Here is a 22,520-nt window from a genome sequence, read left to right as displayed (position 1 = left end):
ATCACTCTCACAACAAACACAACTGCATCATCTGGCTACCTGGTTTCCCCTCTAACTTGGTGCTCCCCGTCTTCCCTTTAAACTAAGCACATACCACGTCATTAACAACCATCTAACCTATTCTACGTCTCCTCTACAGGTATCATGTCGCTACTTAAATCTACAGTTACCTACTGTCATCTCTAAATCCCTATCATTTTACCCTAACCCTCCCGGGCTAGTTTGCACAGCCACCCCATAACTAATGCTCATGTGCCCCGGGCTATGTGAGGGATGGAGGATTTACCATCCATCTACACCATATACCTTTTGCCATCAATTTCCAATTTTGCCAATCAAATTTGCCCATCAAATTTGCCAATCCAATTTGCCAATCCATTTTGCCAATCACATTCACTATCCGTACCAAATGTCCATTAAACTTGAGCCTCGGTGCATCATTACATGTACAAATCTCGGCTTCGCAAAGCCGAGCAATGAACTCGGGTGGTTTGGTCTCCTGCAGTTGGGTCCGTCCGGCATTCGGTTCAGGGGAGGAGGTTTGGTTGGGCCAAGGTTTAAAGCACCATCCCGGCGCAGGGCCTTTCGCTCCCATGCGCGGTGGGCCAGCCTTGCCCGGGTGGAACGCCGCCACCACAGGGGGGCGCCGTTCCGACCCCTTCTACCTTCCCCCGAACCGGGCCGGTGGCTTTGCCTGGCAAAGCGCGGACGCGACCGTGCAGGGCGGGGCCGGCCCGGATCGTGCACGACGCTCCGAATAGGAGCGACGCGACACCGATCCCCGCCGGCTCCCGCATCCCACACCGCCCGGCACGGACCGAGAGCTCGCGTCGGCTATGCGTCGGCCTAACCGCTGTCCCGTTTAACGTCGATGCCTAACTCGCATGCTCACACGCATACGCGACCCCTTTCACACTCACCAAACCTGGCGCTTCAATGCCGCTCGTACATCCCACGCACTTTGTTATTGCACTTTATCTTATACACCACCCAGGTACACTCATTCCGCTCACAGACTTCGTTACACACCTGTCCACCGCACACCTCCTCACACACCTTGGTGCACACTCATCGTTCGCACACTTCCTTCACACACCTCGCGCACCGTCTTGCGCACTCTCCCTCGGTACGTCCTCCGTACCATCTATGGGGGTGCACTCTTGCATCCACCCACTCACACGCTCCGATGTGCCCTCCCGCACACGCGCCACGACCAACCCAGGTGTGCGTTCTTGCACACTCTCTCCATCCATCTCACTCGCCGCGTCACTCTCATCACACTTACACTCCGACGTGCATTCTCGCTCGCACTCGGTTTCACTTCCATACTCTATCGTGCACTCTCCCTCGCACCCGGTATCACACTCGTGCTCCGACGCCATTCGTACACGCGCGCCGTTCACCTTCACACACCTTTTCCTCACACGCGTGCCATTGCCATTCATAACGCACACCACGGACCTTTTACGAGCGCCCGGGTTACGCCTTGATCCCAAGCGCGCGAAAATTCGCGGCAAACGCTCTCCTGCAAAATCTTTTCGCACCATATACCACCTTACTCACCTGGGCGCTTCTTCCTCCTCGCTCCAACAGCACCTGCAAATCTTTACAAGGATTATGCAGCACGACATCAGGACGCGAGCACAGACTTTGGGCAATTTCCATTCCTTCACCCCGCGAGTGCTCTTCTACGTCTGCGGTCTCTCCAATTCCAATTTCCACCACTATTGGTTCGATTGATTCGATTTGAATTTCTTTTTTGTTTCCCTCGACGACCGCTGGTCCGAATAAAATTTCCTTTTCTACCTCAGCGGTCGCCGGCTTTCCCATACCCCAGGCCCCCATTTCTACCCCGGTCCAGTCGGCTGTGCTTTGCTCACCCCGCGCTTCTCAAACCGCGTTACCTCGTCGTGCACAAATGCAACCCCCTCGCTCAACCCGTGGTTAACCTCCCTCTCACACTTCCTTGCTTCATACCGGGCTTTGTCCCTCGCTAGCCCCTCATTAATTTCTCGGGCTTGGCTATTTATGCCCTCCAATTTGCTTCCTAGCCCCCCTAATTTGCTTCCTAATCCCCCCAATTTGCTTCCCAATTGCTCCCCCATTCTGTTTTCCATTCCCTCTCTATCGGCCCTCATTTCTCCCATCTCCTTACTCAATCCCCCAATTTGGTTTTCTAATTCATTTCTCATTTCCCTGGTGGATTTGTCCATTTTTTCATCTATTTCTTTACTTTGCACCACGAAGCATGCGCCATGAAATCTTTCCTGATTTGCGCCATGAAGGCTTGCATGTCGCCCACCCCCATTTGCGCAGCGGGCTTTGGGCAATTTCCCTGGCAATTTCCCAATTTTCCAACCCACCCCACCCCCTTCCATCCCTGTCGCCGCCATGTGCGAGGCGCCGCCATTTTGCGTGCCTGCAACCCCCTCTACCGCACCCTCATTGCTTTCCTCCTGCATTACTCCCACCTCTTCCCTGGGGTCCTGGGTTGCCTCTACCTCCTCATTCTCCCGTACCGGCACCTGATCGCCTTGATCATCCATGGCACGATTTAAATTTGGTGGTGTTAATAAAAATTTCGGCCGCTCCAAATTTTGACCAAATTTTTTAAAGATGTTTTAAAAATTTGGTTCGGGTCCAAATCCCAACTCCTCGACACCAATTGTTGCGGATCCCGGTTTCGGCACTCCCCTTACCGAGGGGGGTTTAATCCCCTCGTCTTTTAAGCTGGCCGTCCGAGTCCTGGAACTATCTCGATCCTTTGCGGGATGAGATTGGCCAGGGTGATTGGTCAAGGATTTCCCAAATACCTTCACCAATCTCTCCAGAAAGCAGGGAAATGAGTCCCTGCTCGAACCTCGGATGTGATGGTAATTGCCGAGCGGTTTAGCAATCCACGATCCGAGCCGTTAGCAAATAGACTAACCCGATTATAGCGGTTGGCCAATTCGCACCACAAGTACTCAATTGGAGACAGGACAAAAGCGATCGGGGGAAGAAGAAACCAAAGTAAGGAATAACAGGTATTTATTAATTATTTACACGAAACGAAGAGGAAACGAAAGGCAAAAAATAACAGAAGAAGAAGAAGAAGCAGGACACAGGGCAGCCTTAAACAGTCTTATGTTATACCCCGGACAAAACGAACAGACTCACACGAATAGGGAATGGCTGGAAGGTGGAGAAGGTCCAGGCAGGCGGGCAGGAAGGTCCGGGCAACTGCACAGCGTCGAGGTTGGCTCCAGTCCACGCTCCGGGCTCGAGGCGAAACCCGGCGGCAGCTGCACGTATATTTTCACGCGGTAGGGGCTTTCCGAAGCAGTTCGTCAAAGAGCTCTGCTCAGCTTCGTCTCTCAGCCAGACCCCACCAAGCGCCGTCTCCAACCCAAGTCGACTCTCTCAAAAGGCTCGCGCTGGCGCTTATATTACGCACTTCAAGATCGATGCGCGCTTCATAGAGCCACGCCCGTGATGGTATTTCGTCAGCCCTGGTTGGCTGGTAAGGGCTCGCTGGCTCCACCTCTGATGGTGAGTTGACGTGCCACACCTTGTTCTGGTGTCCCGCCCCCTTTTTCCTCGACTTGAGACCGCGTGCGTAATGGCGGCTTGGTGCCAGCAAACAGCCCAAGGCAAACGGCAGTGAACGCTGCCCTACCGCTACTGCACTTTGAAGAGCGGGTGAGATGATTGGGGAAATTGAAAGGGGCCTATCTTATTTGATTAATGCAACGCAGATTCAACTATTGGGAACAGATCCTTAACTGAAACACATAATAATGAAATAACTACAGAGAGGTCCTATGGTGCTCTATGTGTTGTACATGGACAAACTAGGGTGTGATCTTTAATAAAGCAAATTAATGGGGATATTTACAGGGGATCATTTATAAGGGAACATTTACTAAAATTTACAAAGTGAAGGTTCTAAAAACCGTAACAATATGCTTGCGATCGGCAACGCATTTTAATAATACTTAAGACACCTTTCCCAAAGCTTCCTCCCATAGGATTCGCAAATGATCGATCACCTCTTCCGGCACGGGCAAGGGAAATCTTCCGGCTCGCGCAAGGGGCAATGGATGTCAGGCTCGACATTACCTAATCAACGCCACTCACGCTCGCCCGAGTCAGAATCTTCAGCTTGCTTCACAGTGGTTCTTAGTTCGCGCATGGTTTGTGAAGTTAACTCTTGGATTCGGGTAATCGTGCCAGCTGTGCAAGATTCAATTACGGGGCAAGGGGTCGGGTTTAAGGGGTAGAGGGTTTGGAGATAGGGAGATGGCGGCTCTCGTACAGGGGTGAATGGAGTTCTCGTACAGGCGTCGTACAATGCAACTGTTTCCTGCTTTATGGGGGAGTTAACCAGCTCGCTTTGCAAGTTGTATTTCTTCTTAGTCAAGGCATCTAAGTCATGCTGCATGTTCTGGAGCTCCTGCTGTGGCTGTTTATTTCTGGACTTCAACTCATAGTACCACTCCTGTTTGTCATGTGGCAAGGTCCAGACCAAGCCATTGGTGACCGGCTGCTGACGCTCAATGTCTGCTTCCATCTCCTTCAGCTGGGCCTCCTTCTTGTGCCCTTCTCTAAATGAAGCATCCAGGTCCTCAGCCTTGCGATCATTATGAACGTTTATCACATCGTAATCCTGTGTGACGTCCTCCATATCCGCATTCACATTCAGTTTGTCAACAAGCCTATTGTAAACAGCCAGCTCACCCAGAAAGTCCTTGATTTATTTTATTGTATGCATGGTACACTCTGTTGTCTCGGTCAAAAGCTTCCACCGACCTCTGCAGTTTGCTGTTTTCGGCAGCAAGTTCAGCCATTTTGCTCCTCAACTGACTCATAAAATATGACTTGTCCATGTTCTGCCTTTGAGGACCTTTTGAGGAGGGCTTTCTGATGCTAAGGTCTTCACAAGTCATAGGGTGGTCAACAGCAATAGGAGCCCCGAAGGAGCTGGGGGACATGCCAAGCGAGACTTCTCTTGAAGTCAGCGGACTGGCTGTATTGGGCATCGGAGTGCTCATACGACTCAAGGATGACCACAATGGTGCTTGTGGAGGTCTGCCAAGTCCAGTGACGCTTGAGTGAGCGATGGGCCATCCCAGACTGGAACCGGATCTGCAGCCACCACTGGTATCTGGTCGAAGGTCACTCTTGTGCATCTATGGGGGTGTCCCGTGCCTCTTCCTACCGACCCCGGACCACACAGGGGTGTTCCCCCTACCTTCATTGCAAATTTACTGACACACACACGGATCAACACTTCCCAGCCCCCAATGACAATGATGATCGATTATGAGGAGGCCCAAGGCAACCATCGGCCCATGAACTATCCTTGCTCCCCATTCTCCGAATTGGCATTTATATCCCTCATCTTCTTGACGGCTAGTTACACTCCCTGCATCGGGTCTGGAATCTAACTGCCACATCTAACTTCAACAAATTCAGAAACGCCCCCCTTTACCACTAAAAGTAAGTCAAGTGCCACTCTGTTTTACATAATCGTCGTTCTCATTTCCACCACAGCATCTAACATGCAGGTCTGAAGCATTGACCCATTAATCACCATCAGTGTCATACCCTTCCTCCCGTCCATGGTACATGGAATCTTGTGGTGAGGCTGTTGCCCAGAAACAACTTGCCTTCATCTCCTGGAAAGCAAATCCAACGGAAGGAAATCTCATTTCCTTTCGCAAAGCCGGAAACAAGTGTGTGTCCACCTTCAGGAGAGCCAGGAAACAATATCTCTCCGTTCTCAAGACCGAACTCTCTTATCTGTCTCCCTCTTCCAAATCCTGGTGGCATCTGGTCAAATCTGTTTCTGGTGTTTGTTTCCCCTCCATCCCCTCTCTTACCTCAAATGGCTACACAGCTGATGACTCTGCACGTGAAAAAGCTGAATGCCTCAACTCTGCGTTTGCCTCTAAATCTTGTGTCCCAAACCCATCCCTCTCTGTACCCACCGTACCCAGTCGTACACAGCTGCTCCTGGATTCTGTGTCCTTTCCTCCTGACAAGGTGGAAAAGTTTCTGTCAAACCTCAACTCTGATTCTGCAACTGGACCTTACGGCATCAGCAAACGGGTCCTAAAATCCTGTTCTTCCGCTCTTTCACTCCCTCTCTCTGTTCTCTTCACCCTCTCTTTTGCTCAAGGTCATCTGCCATCTGATGGAAATCAGCCAACATCACCGCTTTACACAAAAAAGGTGCAAAAACAGATCCTTGCAACTACAGACCAATCAGCCTTCTCCCAATTATCAGCAAAGTCATGGAATCCATCATTGCTTCGGATATGAAATCTTTCCTCTTCTCCAATGGGTTGATCTCTGATCATCAATTTGGTTTCAGACCAGGTCACTCTACTCTGAACATGCTGCTTCTGCTGTCTCAACAATGGATGGAGTGCCTCAATGCCAAACAGGAAATTTGTGCTGTCTCCCTTGACATATCACGTGCCTTCGATACGGTCTGGCACCCCGCTCTGCTCACCAAACTCTCCTCCTTTGGTATCCATGGAATTCTCCACGCATGGCTGGCGGACCTCCTCTCCAGTCGCAGTCAACGTGTGGCCCTGAATGGGTTTCTCTCATCTCCTCTTCCTGTTCAGGCTGGAGTTCCCCAAGGCAGTGTTCTGGGCCCTGTGCTTTTTGTGGCCTTCATCAATGATCTCTCTGTCTCTCTTGAAAATCCTCTCTATCTCTTTGCTGATGACTCCACTCTCTGCCACTCCATTCCTCAGCCCTCAGATCGGCAGTCTGCAGCCTCCTCACTCTCTGCAGACCTGGACAAAATCACAGACTGGGCAAACAAGTGGAACATTCTTTCAATCCTGACAAATCTCACACTCTTACGATGTCTCTCCGAAAAGACCGACTGGACAACCCTCCCATCCACTTTCTGAATAATCCTCTCCAAGAAGTTCTGTCACTCAAGCCTTTGGGTCTCACTATCTGCCATGATCTTTCCTGGGAAAACCACATTTCCAAGCTGGCCTCCAAAGCCAGTCGCCGACTGGGCATCCTCCATCGTGCCTCACCACATACAAGGCTTTCATCCACAGCTTAATGGAGTACTGCTCTCCCCTCTGGGCTGGTGCTCCTGCCTCACACCTAGCTCGTCTTCACGCTGTTGAAACCAAAGCGTTCAGAATCATTGGAATCTCCCGCGATAAAGCTATCTCCGAGGGCCTTTCACTAACTCACCGCAGGCAGGTTGGTGGTCTTTCCGTCTTCGACCGACTCCTCTCCGGCCTTGCTCACCCCGCTCTCTCTGGGCTCTGTCCCCCAAATATTCCTACAGGTCGCACAAGATCTGCCTGCAACCCTCTTATGGTTTAACTGCCAAAATCAAGACTCTCTGCTCACCTTCACTCCTTCATTCCTCTTTTCTCCCGCCTCTGGAACAAACTCCCTCACTCTCTTCAATCCCACTCATCCCTCCAGGTCTTTAAAACAGCTGTTCACCACCATCTCTTATCTTCCCCCATCCAAAACCTTGATTTTTTCTACCCCCGCTAATTTAACCCAAATCCACCTTTTTGAAATACCAACTTCTTTCCTGGAAGTCCTTGGTGTCTTTGTGTTTTATACTTCTCCCACCTCCCTCCCCCTTACCACGCCTCCTCCCCCCAAGCCCTCCCCCTCCCACACATCTCCCGATGTCCCTGCTCTCAAATGTTGTGTTTGTGTGCTTCCCCTTCTCTCCCCATCTTGTCCACCGCTCCCTCTTTTTATATATTTTGTTTGTTTGTCTGTTTGATTTTTTTTTGTGATAAATGTTAGCTCTTTCACGTTGCCATCTTGTCTTAACATCGCCTCGATTCTGTCTACAAAAAAAAAAAAAAAAAATCTCACTGTACCTGCCAATGGAAAGGAGAAACTCACCACATCTTGTCCATCCTGCTCCGTGCATCCCTGCATCGTGAAACATCTTCTTCTTTTTTCAACACACACATTTGTAAACATGATACTGCATCGCTGCCATCCCCGCAATGTTGTCTCATTCCTGCAATCTAAGTCTGAAGCACATATTTCTCATATACAGTCACGTGAAAAAGTAATTATACCCCTTGTAAAGTTTTGACTTTTTCAACATATTTGAACATACAGCTATTTGATCTTCATTTCAACAATATTGATAGAAAAAGGTGATATAATATAACAAATATCATGAAACATTTACATTTTGTAGTCCATTGTATAATTTAAATAAACATAAATGCAAATTTCGCATGTGGAAAAAGTAAGTACACCCTTGGTGCTAATAGGTGATATTGCCTCCTTTGGCAGAAACAACCTCAAGTCGGCGTTTCTTATAACTGTCTACCAGTCTCTGACATCGACTGGGAGAAATTTTTGCCCACTCCTCCACGCAGAATTCTTTCAGCTGTGCGATGTTTGAAGGGTTTCTTGCATGCACAGCTCGTTTCAAATCCCCCACAACATCTCGATGGGATATAGATCGGGGCTTTGACTTGTCCATTCCAGAACCCTCCATTTCTTTCTTTTCAGCCATTCATTGGTGGATTTACTGGTATGTTTAGGGTCATTGTCATGTTGCAAGGTCCACCTTCGGTTGAGCTTCAACTTTCCGACAGATGGGCTCACATTATCCTCAAGCACCCTCTGGTACAATGAAGAATTAATAGTGGATTCTATGCCCAGGCCCTGATGCAGCAAAGCTGCCCCAAACCATAATATTTCCACCACCATGCTTTACAGTTGGTATCAGGTACTTGTGGTCAAATGCTGTCTTTGGTTTTCACCAAACATGTCTTCTGGTACTGTGGCCAAATAGGTCTACCTTTGACTCATCTGTCTAGAGCACATTGTTCCAGAAGTGCTGGGCTTTGCCTCGTGTTCAATGGCAAACTTTAGTCTTTCCCTGATGTTCTTTCTGGACAGTAAAGGCTTCCTCCTGGCACACCTCCCATGTAGATCAAATTTGTGCAGCCTCTTTCTAATGGTAGACTCGTGCACTTTGACATCAACAGTGGCAAGAGCTACCTGTAGGTCCCGTGATGACATTCTGGGGTTCTTAGAAACTTCTTTCAGCATCTTGCGGTCTGCTCTCGGGCTGAACTTGGTGGGGCGGCCTGGCCTGAACAAGTTGGCAGTTGTTTGGAATATTTTCCACTTGTAGATGATCTTCCGGACAGTCGAATGATTGATTTCAAATTGTTTGGAGATCTTTTTAAATCCCTTCCCAGACTCATCGGTATCTATAACCTTCTTTCTGAAGGCCTCAGAGAGCTCTTTTGATCTAGGTATGGTGACGCCACACACTTCAACAACAAAGAGCAAAGCAAACTAAATGTCTGAGGTTTAAATAAGACATGTTCGTCCAAGATCCTCTCCAACGATGTTCTAATCATTTGCACCTGAGCTGGTGCACCTGATTCTAATTTTAGGTATTTGAAGTAGTGATAAATGTAGGGGTGTACTTACTTTTTCCACATGCAAAATTTGCATTTATGTTTATTTAAATTATACAATAGACTACAAAATGTAAATGTTTCATGATATTTGTTATATTATATCACCTTTATCTATCAATATTGTTGAAATGAAGATCAAATAGCTGTGTGTTGAAATATGTTGAAAAGGTCAAAACTTTACATGGGGTGTACTTACTTTTTCACGTGACTGTACACTTGCATTATTTCACCACCATATTTAAATCTCTCAATAATCATTTTGAATGCAAAAATATTACACATTAAATCACAACACATCACATTACAACTGGTAGTCATCAACAACAATCAACCTGTATTGATCCCTTGATAAAATGCACACTCATCCCATCAATACCTGTGGCACACTCATCCCATGTCTTTTGGACCAGCCAATCAAAACATAGTCAGGGCCCTTCGGGATATTTTGGTTCAAATTCTTCCAAAAGCATCAAATTTGGTGCAGATGTTGCCCATGCCATACTCTTTCGATTTTTGACGGGCGCCAAGGGCGGTATGATCCGGGGACCATACCGGTCCATCCTGCCATGTCACCTGACCTATGATGTCATAATTAGGATATGCATCCAATCACATGGCGTACTATAAGTGGTCAAAGTTCAAAATGAATCGATCGAAAAATGAAGGCAGGGATCCATTTTTAAGGTTTTCATAAAATCCAATGTGGCCGTCAGGTCACATGACCTATGACGTCATATTTATGACATGTATACAATCATGTATACATGAACCCGGATCATGATCGCACAAAAATTAAACACAAGGATATGGCATACAGTTCATAAAACATCAAAATCCGTACCTTTGTAATTAGACTGATGAACTGCATATGCCTGAAAATTAGGAAATAGACATGTAAATATTTCCTCTAATTGTCAAAAATAAGGTCAGAGTTCGATTACCCAAGCCAGAAACATAAAATGGTGAACCTCGCGTAAATCTTGACAAAAAACTCAAAAACCGACATGTTTGACTCAAAAATGACCTTTAAGATGACCTTGAGGGTTGACCTTGACCTCGAATCATCAAAATAACATCATAATTGGATTCCTCGACCTCGTAAACCCCTGAAAAGTCGTATCATACATGATTCCAACCCTTTTGGTTATTTCACTGATTTTCCTCTAATCCGGGTGGCGGCCATTTAGTATTTCGCCAATATGAGGCCCCCGGGGGGGGGGGGCGCCCGTCTTGGCGCCCGTCAAAAATCGAAAGAGTATGGCATGGGCAACATCTGGGCCAAATTTGGTGCTTTTGGAAGAATTTGAACCAAACGGCCCCAAAATATCCCTACGGGCCCTGACTAACACTGAAAATTGTCTGAAATAAAAAATCGTCTCCCAGTTGCCATGAATACCGAGCGAATGCATCTTCCCGCAATACTCTGCCCACAATCACCAACTCCATCCTCCTTTGCACGTATGACCTAGAATCCTCGAGTCAAACGTGCAAAGTAACGTGCACACTTCTTCCATTGGCTTGCTCTTGTTACCCAATCAATTCCTCCTCCTCTTCAGACTAATCCTATTGCTCGGTAACACTAGGTAACCATTACATTGTCATCACCCCTAATCATTACAAGCGTATAATTCGGAGAGACTTATCTCCGCTATTAATTCTCACATCTGTGCCCCACGTTCACTGCCACCAGCACAGGCATCTACCTGCCATTTTCACAACAGTATCTAGTATCTCTTGACCCTTGGCAGCAGAATAATTTGCTACCTGTTTGGGAATTAACGCTCGTCCAATCTGCATTTTATTTGATGGAAACGCCCTATCAACCCCCAGGAGGATGAGCAATAATTTCATTGATGTGATACAAAAAGTACCGGATGGGGGTCCCGTTCACCTGGGCTGCAGAGCTGTGATCCGCTTCCAATTCTTCACCAACACCCAATCAACTCTGATCAGGATTGCATTGTTCTGTAGCTGAGTCGGCCATTACTTCCTTGACCTGCATGTGGAAAACTAGCGCAATTTTGTTGAACAAAATCCAACACTTTCCCATCCATTGGTGCATTTCCCCCAGTGCAAACCAAACACTCATCACTTCAAAAACAACAATCCATAGCCACTTTTTTTTATTTCGCTGCCCTTACCATCAACTTTCAAGACCTTTCCTCTACCTTACCAGCAAGCCTTGCAAATCCACTTGCCACTGACAAATGCTTCATTTTATTGAACTTTGTCCTCTCATTCAGGGTCTTCCTCTGACCTGCTTACCACTTACTCTGACTTTCTCGGCACTTACTCCTCCTGTGCTCAAAACAATCAGATACAGCATTTTTATTTTTTATTTTTTTTGTATACAGAGTCGAGGCTCGTGAAAGAGCTAACATTTATCAAACAAACAAGTAAACAAAGTATATAAAAATGGGAGCGGTCGACAAGATGGGGAGAGAAGGGGAGGAGCACACAAACACAACATTTGAGGGCAGGGACATCGGGAGATGTGTGGGAGGCAGAGGGCTTGGGGGGAGGCAGGATAGGTATAAAACGCAAGGACACCAAGGACTTCCAGGAAAGAAGACAAAAGTCACCTCAAAAAAGTGGATTTGGGGTGAAATTAGCAGGGGTAGAAAAGATCAAGGTTTTGGATTGGGGAAGATAAGAGATGGTGGTGAACAGCCGTTTTAAAGACCTGGAGGGAGGAGTGGGATTGAAGAGAGTGAGGGAGTTTGTTCCAGAGGTGGGAGAAAAGAGGAATGAAGGAGTGAAGGTGAGCAGAGAGCCTTGATTTTGGCAGTTTAACCATAAGAGGGTTGCAGGCAGATCTTGTGCGACCTGCAGGAATATTTGGGGGACAGAGCCCAGAGAGAGCTGGGGGAGCAAGGCCGGAGAGGAGTCGGTAGAAGACGGAAAGACCACCAACCTGCCTGCGGTGAGTAAGTGAAAGGCCCTCGGAGATAGCGTCATCGCGGGAGATTCCAATGATTCTGAACGCTTTGGTTTCAACAGCGTGAAGACGAGCTAGGTGTGAGGCAGGAGCACCATCCCAGAGGGGAGAGCAGTATTCCATTGAGCTGCGGATGAAAGCCTTGTATGTGGTGAGGAGCTCAGGTGTGCCAAGGAAGGACTTCGCACGACGGAGGATGCCCAGTCGGTGACTGGCTTTGGAGGCCAGCTTGGAAATGTGGTTTTCCCAGGAAAGATCATGGCAGATAGTGAGACCCAAAAGCTTGAGTGACAGAACTTCTTGGAGAGGATTATTCAGAAAGTAGATGGGAGGGTTGTCCAGTCGGTCTTTTCGGAGAGACATCGTAAGAGTGTGAGATTTGTCAGGATTGAAAGACATGTTCCACTTGTTTGCCCAGTCTGTGATTTTGTCCAGGTCTGCAGAGAGTGAGGAGGCTGCAGACTGGCGATCTGAGGGATGAGGAATGGAGCGACAGAGTGGAGTCATCAGCAAAGAGATAGAGAGGATTTTCAAGAGAGTCAGAGAGATCATTGATGAAGACCAGAAAAAGCACAGGGCCCAGAACACTGCCTTGGGGAACTCCAGCCTGAACAGGAAGAGGAGATGAGAGAAACCCATTCAGGGCCACACGTTGACTACGACGAGAGAGGAAGTTCGCCAGCCATGCGTGGAGTCCGCCAGCCATGCGCCAGCCATGCGTATACATCAAACATTGGATTCATATTTCCACAGAACTCCACCAACCACGCTGTTAAACACAAAGGTTCCGGAGAGCTGTGGCCTTCAACTTACTCATAACAACCGCTGCGGCTCACCACCCTGCGTTCCAACATCGAACATCTTTCAGATAACCACAAAAAGCACAGAAATTTCTGTAGCTGTAGGTCAACCAACAACCGACACCCAGCATTTCCCAGTGGACCAAGTTATTGGAGATAACTCGCCTCTCCACCTCCTCCAACCAACATGTCACTCTACTAAGTTTACAAAGTCATAGAAAGAAACAATTATTTTCATATCCTTTTAGACGTCTTGTTTGCAGACAGACAAACAGGTGAAAACATATCCTCCATTCACGTTTGGTGGGGATTGGACCCACAAATCCGAGCTCATTTGCAACCCTGCCTTTGATTAACCAGCACAAGCCTTTTTCTCTTGTTCCATCTACCAACTGGAATGGCACTCAAATACCTGCCATGATTACACGACAATATTACATCCTTTCTTAACACTGCACACTTTATTAAAATATTTACAAGCTTTGATCCTCTTCAGCTGACGAAACCATGCAGCTCTGAGCAAGGAAGGCAAATGCCATATATTTTCGGGGCAACTTTTCACAATGGCTCTCGATTAATATATTGTTCACATTCATCTGGGTCACCCTCTAACCCGTCCTCGGCCAGCCATGGCCGCACGCGATTGGCCACCTCATTATCACAACACAGCCGTTTTCAAACCACTGGACCTAGTATAATTAATTTTGTCATGTTGTTATATGTACTCTGTGTCCCTGACTGTTTTTTTCATGACACCACCAAGGTTTTTCATTGAAATAGCTGAAACTGAAATCACACTTTGTCATTGTCCTGGAATGTTTTCATTCCATCGGAATGAAAAACATTCCTCCTGCGTTCGTTTATACAGTCTCTGTGCTCATATCGTCTCAAACCATCTACTGTATGTCTGGGACCATTTGAGGTCACTTGTGATGTGCACACCAAGAAACTTGGTGCTCCTAACTGTCTCCATGGTGGAACCGTTGATGTACAGTGGGGAGTGGTGAGCGGGGGCCTTCCTGAAATCCACAATCATCTCTTTTGTTTTATCCACATTAAGAGACGGATTATTGTTACTACACCAGACTGCTAGCTGCTCCACCTCCTCTCTGTACGCTGACTCATCATTGCTGCTGATGAGACCCACCACTGTCGTGTCATTTAGTAAACTTGATGACTTGATTTGAACTGTCCTTGGCAGAACAGTCATGACGCCTCATGAGTTACCAATGTGAGCAGCAGTGGACTGAGCACACAGCCCTGGGGGGCACCGGTGCTCAGTGTGGTGATGTCTGAGATGTTATTTCCGATTCGGACTGTCTGAGGTCTCTCTGTCAGGAAGTCAAGGATCCAATTACAGAGGGAGGTGCCAAGCCCAACAGGCTCAACTTCTGGGGGATAATTGTGTTAAATGCTGAACTGAAATCAATAAACAACATTCTTACATAAGTGTTTTTGTTTTCCAGGTGAGACAGGGCCAAATGAAAGGCAGAGGAGATGACATCCTCAGTAGACTGGTTAGGATGATATGCAAACTGGAGGGGGTCTCGTGAGGTGGGGAGTCTGGTTTTCATGTGGTCCACGACTCGCCTCTCGAGGCACTTTATAATACAGACTTGGCATTTAATATGGAATATTTTTTTTTCTTGACTTAGGTTTACTTTCTGAACTCAGTATATCAATCTGGCGAGTTTCTTTTACCCTTCGGTGATGTCTTTGTTGAAAGAACCATGTCACTGATTGTCTTTCGCAGCAAGAAGTCAATAACAGGATTATATCACAGGTGGCGTGACAAAATGTAAGGACAGGTACATTTGACGATTGGCTTCACAATCGGGTATATAAGGGTTGTTGCGTTCTGTATTAGTGGAAACCAACTGCTGCACGTCTACAAAAGTTATTGCCGCTTCCTCTGGAGATGGTCCGTCAACACGACAATGCTGTTTGTCATGGAGTTGTGGCTTTACGAAATTCTGGCATGACACAGCGTGCTATTGCTCAGCAGTATGGCATCACTCAAGGTCAGGTGTCAAAGATCCTGAAACGAAATGCTCAGAGGGGTGTCCGTACTCCAATACCGAGGCCAGGACGTCCACGCAGAACCACAAGGAGAGATGATCGCCAGCTGCACCGGTTAGTCCGCAATGGCCGTACCAAGTCAGCTAATCGGCTTAGGGCTGAGTGGCAGCAACTGACAAATGTGCCTGTATCCAGAAGGCTAGTCAACCAACGACTGGTCCAAGCAGGCTATCGTGCCAGGCGTCCCCTGAGAAAGCCACGCCTGATCAGACAACACAGCCAGCGCCGATTGCAGTGGGCCAGAGAGCACCGTCTATGGCAGCCAGGACACTGGAATCACGTGACCTTCAGTGACGAGTCTAGATTTCTGGTCTATCGTCAAGATGGCCGCGTCCGAGTGCGCAGACAAGTGAATGAAGCCCACAACGAAGATTGTATAGTGCCAAGAGTCCAAGCTGGAGGTGGTGGGGTGACCGTTTGGGCTGCTTTTCATGCAGGGGGCAAAACTGACCTGGAAGTACAGGGTCATTCTGGAAGAAACATTGCTTCCATTTGCTCGTGCAGCCTTTCGAGGAAACTTTGTCTTCCAAGATGACAATGCATGGCCTCATCGTGCTCGCTCCAACGCTTTCGCTTTCGTGCTGACCGTGGTGTAGAGCATATGGAGTGGCCTGCCATGTCCCCGGATATGAATCCGATAGAGAACTTGTGGGCAGAATTAACGCATCAAATCGACAACTTGGACCAGCAGCCGACCTCTGTGCGTGAATTGCAGCAGACTATTGTCACTGCATGGCAAGCGATTCCTATCCAAACCTTGGCAAATCTCGTGAACAGCATGCCTCGACGTGTACGTGCTCTCCTGAATGCTCGTGGGGGTTACACGTACTGAACTGTAATTTTACTGTCCATAATCCCAGTCGTAATTTAACTTGTGTTTTTTGTTGAAATTTTTTTTGGCTAATGTGCAAAATAAAGAGATACTTCTGGAAAACGTACAGAAGTTTAACACAGTACTGTCCGTGAATTGAGTTCGATATCAGTTTACATCACTTTCAAGGATCAATTTATTTGCTTCAAAATGTCAAATGTGGTTTTTGTTTCTTTTAAAAGTCACGTTAACAAAATCTAGAATAATTTCAACATAATTCCAATGAACTTTTGGTTCTAAGTCATCTTGAAAAGTAAGTTCACCCCCACAAATAAAAATTCCATATCAAATGCCAAGTCTGTAATTGATGTGAGTGCCACATGACGATAGTCATTAAGGCAGGACACTGTTGACTTCTTTGGCACTGGTATGATGGTGGTGGCCTTAAAGCATGCAGGGACAACCGCCTGGCTCAGGGAAATGTTGAAGATGTCAGTGAGGACGTCTGCTCGGTGGTCTGCACATTCCCTGAACACACGACCAGGTATATTGTCAGGTCCAGCAGCCCTGCGTGGGTTGACTCTAGATAGGGTTCTCCTAACATCAGCTGTGGACAGACAGAGCACCTGATCATCGGGAGGAGGGTGGTCTTCCTCGCGGGCATGTCGTTCAATGCATCAAACCGTGCATAGAAGTCATTCAGCACATCCGGGAGGGAGGCATCACTATTGCAGACATGTGGTGTGGTCTTGTAATCGGTAATGGCCTGAATGCCCAACCACATGCCTCTGATGCCTCTGATGTCTTGGAAATAGCCATGGATTTTCCGTGCATACGTGCGCTTTGCCTCCCTAATGGCATGGGACAGGTTGGCCCTCGCTGTTCTGAGGGCTGCCTTCTCACCTGATTTGAAGGCAGCATCACGGGTTTTCAGCAGCACACGGACCTCTGTAATCATCCATGGCTTCTTGTTGGTTCGTGTAATGATGGACTTGGAGACGGTGATGTCATCAATGCACTTACTGATGTAACCAGTCACAGATGCCGCATACTCCTCCAGGTTAGTCAGATGACCATAGGTAGCAGCCTCCTTGAACATGCTCCAGTCTGTGTGGTCGAAACAGTCCTGTAATGCTGAGGTAGCTCCTACTGGCCACACTCTGATCTATTTCAGAACCGGCTTGGAACGTTTAAGCAACGGTCCGTACGCTGGGATTAGCATAACAGAGATGTGGTCTGAGTAGCCAAGGTGGGGACGGGGTACAGCTTTGTATGCATCGCCAATGTTTGTGTAAACTAGGTCCAATGTGTTCACCCCTCTTGTTGCAAAGTTAACATATTGATAGAATTTAGGGAGATCTGACTTGAGATTTGCGTGGTTAAAATCCCCAGCGGCAATTAGAACGCCGTCGGGGTGTGCAGTCTGCAGTTCGCTGATGGCTCCATGGAGTACACACAGTGCCTCCTTAGCGTTGGTGCTGGAAGGGATGTACACAGTGCCTCCTTAGCATTGGTGCTGGGAGGAATGTACACAGTGCCTCCTTAGCGTTGGTGCTGGGAGGGATGTACACAGTGCCTCCTTAGCGTTGGTGCTGGGAGGGATGTACACAGTGCCTCCTTAGCGTTGGTGCTAGGGAGGGATGTACACAGTGCCTCCTTAGCGTTCGTGCTGGGAGGGATGGACACAGTGCCTCCTTAGCGTTGGTGCTGGGAGGGATGTACACAGTGCCTCCTTAGCGTTGGTGCTGGAAGGGATGTACACAGTGCCTCCTTAGCGTTGGTGCTGGGAGGGATGTACACAGTGCCTCCTTAGTGTTCGTGCTGGGAGGGATGTACACAGTGCCTCCTTAGCGTTGGTGCTGGGAGGGATGTACACAGTGCCTCCTTAGCGTTGGTGCTGGGAGGGATGTACACAGTGCCTCCTTAGCGTTGGTGCTGGAAGGGATGTACACAGTGCCTCCTTAGCGTTGGTGCTGAGAGGGATGTACACAGTGCCTCCTTAGCGTTGGTGCTGGGAGGGATGTACACAGTGCCTCCTTAGCGTTGGTGCTGGGAGGGATGTACACAGTGCCTCCTTAGCGTTGGTGCTGGGAGGGATGTACACAGTGCCTCCTTAGCATTGGTGCTGGGAGGAATGTACACAGTGCCTCCTTAGCGTTGGTGCTGGGAGGGATGTACACAGTGCCTCCTTAGCGTTGGTGCTGGGAGGGATGTACACAGTGCCTCCTTAGCGTTGGTGCTAGGGAGGGATGTACACAGTGCCTCCTTAGCGTTCGTGCTGGGAGGGATGGACACAGTGCCTCCTTAGCGTTGGTGCTGGGAGGGATGTACACAGTGCCTCCTTAGCGTTGGTGCTGGAAGGGATGTACACAGTGCCTCCTTAGCGTTGGTGCTGGGAGGGATGTACACAGTGCCTCCTTAGTGTTCGTGCTGGGAGGGATGTACACAGTGCCTCCTTAGCGTTGGTGCTGGGAGGGATGTACACAGTGCCTCCTTAGCGTTGGTGCTGGGAGGGATGTACACAGTGCCTCCTTAGCGTTGGTGCTGGAAGGGATGTACACAGTGCCTCCTTAGCGTTGGTGCTGAGAGGGATGTACACAGTGCCTCCTTAGCGTTGGTGCTGGGAGGGATGTACACAGTGCCTCCTTAGCGTTGGTGCTGGGAGGGATGTACACAGTGCCTCCTTAGCGTTGGTGCTGGGAGGGATGTACACAGTGCCTCCTTAGCGTTGGTGCTGGGAGGGATGTACACAGTGCCTCCTTAGCGTTGGTGCTGGGAGGGATGTACACAGTGCCTCCTTAGCGTTGGTGCTGGGAGGGATGTACACAGTGCCTCCTTAGCGTTGGTGCTAGGGAGGGATGTACACAGTGCCTCCTTAGCATTCGTGCTGGGAGGGATGTACACAGTGCCTCCTTAGCGTTGGTGCTGGGAGGGATGTACACAGTGCCTCCTTAGTGTTGGTGCTGGGAGGGATGTCCACAGCCACGATAACAATGGTGGTAATAACCTTGGCAGTGTTGGAGAATGTTGAGAAGACTCAGGAGACTCCAATGAATGAAACAGCTTTTACAAAGTAAAGATTTATTATAATTAATAGATCACTTGTTTCAAATAATAAGGAACTACAATAGCTAAACGAATTGGTAATTCAAGTCGATGGTTCTTCTTCTTCAGCCGGGCCTCTGCGCAGCGCTGTTCACATGGGCACTCGTTCCGTTTCGTTCGACAAAGGTTCTGGTGACAAGTCTACCTCTACCAGGACGCTGTTCACGTTTTATGAGCGCACGAATACACATAAGTTTTTAATCCTCTTTCCGCTAACTTTTAATCCCTCCTGCGCAAGTTTTAATCCTTTCCCCTCCTGCTGGGAGTTCCTCCAACCCTTCATTTGCATCCCGATGTTTAAACAATAGTAAGAGCCTAGGAATGTGTGTTAGCCCGGGGCCGTGACAAGGCGAACAAAGGACTCCCAGGTTTCGCTTTTCTCCATGCTCCGAGGTCCAAGTTCCTGACATTCCTGACATTATTTGAACCACCTGCTCACTCACCAATCTCATAACTAATTACAAGTAAAGATTTATACTTTCACAATCCCTCATTTTTTTTGTTTTTGTTTATATTAACCATTAATCTAAACATCAATACAAGTACTCAAACCACAAATTTCGTAATCCAATTCCCTTAGGCATACACCGTCATCCTGGAAGAATCTGATCACAAAACATTTCGTTGGTCATTGACTCCTTCCATATTGTTAATTCAATCTATTTCATTTGCATCACAAATATCTTTGCAAAACAACACTTCACCATCACCAAGACACAACAATTTCACTTCACCATTTTCAAGTTTATAAAGCATCTGCAACATCTGGCAAAAATGTTTGCCTCCAAACAAATGTTGACTCTTTGTTTGAAAGGAAGGGGCTGATCACTTGTGTTTGAATTCAGGTATGAAACATTTTCATTCTAATGTCTTCATAACACCTGCACTACTTTGTGTCGGGTTTCGCTGTTGTAATAACTGCGCGGAGTCATAGACTGACCCTGCTCTCCATGTAGCATTCTTGCCACTCTTGCTGTAAACCATAGTAATTCCTGAACAAGGCCTTCGCCCAGTTGTAGTCGACTTGCCTCCTCCCTCATTATGAGTGGGCAGCAAGTATTGGTGTGACGTTGATTGGCCAGCAAGATGTGGAACAGGGATGCCAGATGCATCTACAATGATGTTGGGACCATGGTGTTCAGGTCATCCATGGTCCATACCAGGAGAAACCAGCAGAATCGTGCACAGCTGTTGTGAAAAGGCACAGCCGTTTGCTTGCAGCTCCATGCTGGCTCCCCGGAGGTTGGTGAAGTAATAACATATGTCCCCGCATTTCGCAGAGGTTGCAGGTAAAATGTTGTTGTCCTGCAATTGCTGATGTGATGAATGTTCAAAGCCTTCGAACAAGAGTAAGTGATCGCCTTTCTTTTATATGTTTCAGTGTGATCCAGGCAAATGGTCACATAAATTTTCCTTGGTGAAGGTAAGCATCCATCTCCAATCTTCCAAAGGAGTTTGTCTTCATCATTCTTTGAGAAGGAGGGTGTATGCCAAGATTAACTTCATTTTTAGCCACAAATTTTCTTTCTCGAACTTCTTCCCAATTCCATTAGCACTCCCTTCAAAATGTGATCTCGTCTTATCCTTTTACTCAGACACATCTGAATCTGCTTTCCACACACACTGAATCAGATAGGGTACATCTTACCATGAAATCAGCATAATCATGTATATCTTCCGACAGTTTCACATTCAACAATTTGTTGTTTTTCCTTAAAACATTCAAAAAAGTCATATTCATTTATATGCGTCACACAAATAATATTCAATCAGGTATTTATTTTATTACTAAACTAATTATTACTAAAGAATAGCATTTAAAATTGCTTTCAAATCAATATGGTTTGAAAATGAAAACTCATGCAGTTATTTTAACACTACTCACAGAAAATAAATGCATTTATAACGAGTGTATATGATTACAATCACAAACAGGAATATCTAATTCCCAACAAATTTTGCAAACCAACAAATTAAGCATAATGTATTATTATCATAATTCCACCCCACTGTTTTTTTTGTTTGTTTTTTTCTTCTTTCAAACAGTGTGTAACTTGTGGTGATAGAAGTTCACTGGTTGACACAATTCACAACATTTTTGTTATGCCCTTATCTTAACTCTACTGTATTCATTTGCAACATCACTTGATTCATTCTTTTAATCTCGGTATTATTCATATCATCATAAAAATCTTTCTATTTTAGATCCATATTTGTTTCTATTCTTATCAACCTCCTATGGTTTATCAATTTGTTCCAAAACACTGCAATCAAAGGTTTTAACCAAAGCTCTACCAAACTATTTGCAATTTGAACTCAAAATGCGAATTAAACAACAATTCCAAGAATTAACTTCAATGGGTCAACAAACTCATTTTATAAACAGATCTAATTTTCCCATCCAATAATTTTCCTTGCCAAATGTCATATTGCAACACTTTAATAAACCTTCGAAAAATGTCTCCCAAATCAATACATTCCCTTTTTACTTCCCAAATACTCATCTGTAAATTACATATTCAATTACAGTTTCTCCCAATTTGTTCGGTCTAAATGGCCACCGAAGTGGCTGCCAACATGCAGTACCGTTTTTATCTACCAAGCAAGTATTCGTCCACATAAGACGTCTACCAAAATGTTGTTTGTAAAAAACAAATCTGGGATTTCTGATTACATGGATGCACACTCTCAGGACATTTCAGGCTGCTTGTTAACAATCCACTACGATAAATTAATTCCTTTACCCACAATCAAATAATTAGTACAAATTGAGGATATTATCCCTATCACATTCATTTATAGATTCATTATGTTGGATCTAAATTTTCTCCCACTGCTGCAAGGAAGAACAATAGCTCTTATAAGTCTTTGTAATATCTCACTTCATTTACCCAGCATCGAAGAATTTATTTACTATCCATTCCCATCTGTTAACCAGTGACTTTGTTTGAACTCCAAAACTTAATTTGATGAATCCCATGTGTACAGCTACCACTTATTGAAACCCCTACTTTTGTAGAAAATATCCAAGTAAGTGTTTTTACACCCCCTTAACTGTTGCTCATCCATTTATATGCACCCAGTGAGTACTACTGACACCAATATGCCAATATAGGTGTGCGAGATTAACAAATATGTTGCAGGTACACGTGACATCGCGTTCTGAGTATAAATAACGTAACAGCGCGTTCATGTCTGCCCCGTGGTTTAAGATTCACAATGCATTTCGTTTTAAAACTCACAATAGTTCCAACCAGCAAGATTTTCTTTACTATTTTCCCATATCATCTATGCCTAATACACATCCATACATACAGCACAATTTATATGCTGATAAAATT

General features: G+C 46.6%; 1 pseudogene; it reads right to left on the bottom strand.

The window, feature by feature from the left end:
- Positions 1-4,105: 4,105 nt before the first annotated feature.
- LOC144891048 (intraflagellar transport protein 74 homolog) lies at positions 4,106-5,171 on the bottom strand (annotated as a pseudogene).
- Positions 5,172-22,520: the final 17,349 nt, after the last annotated feature.

The sequence above is a fragment of the Myxine glutinosa genome, chromosome 2 (assembly GCF_964187855.1).
Source record: "Myxine glutinosa chromosome 2, kmMyxGlut1.1, whole genome shotgun sequence".
NCBI lineage: Eukaryota > Metazoa > Chordata > Myxini > Myxiniformes > Myxinidae > Myxine > Myxine glutinosa.
Note: the sequence above shows the minus strand (reverse complement) of the source record. Positions and strands in the feature narration are given on the sequence as shown.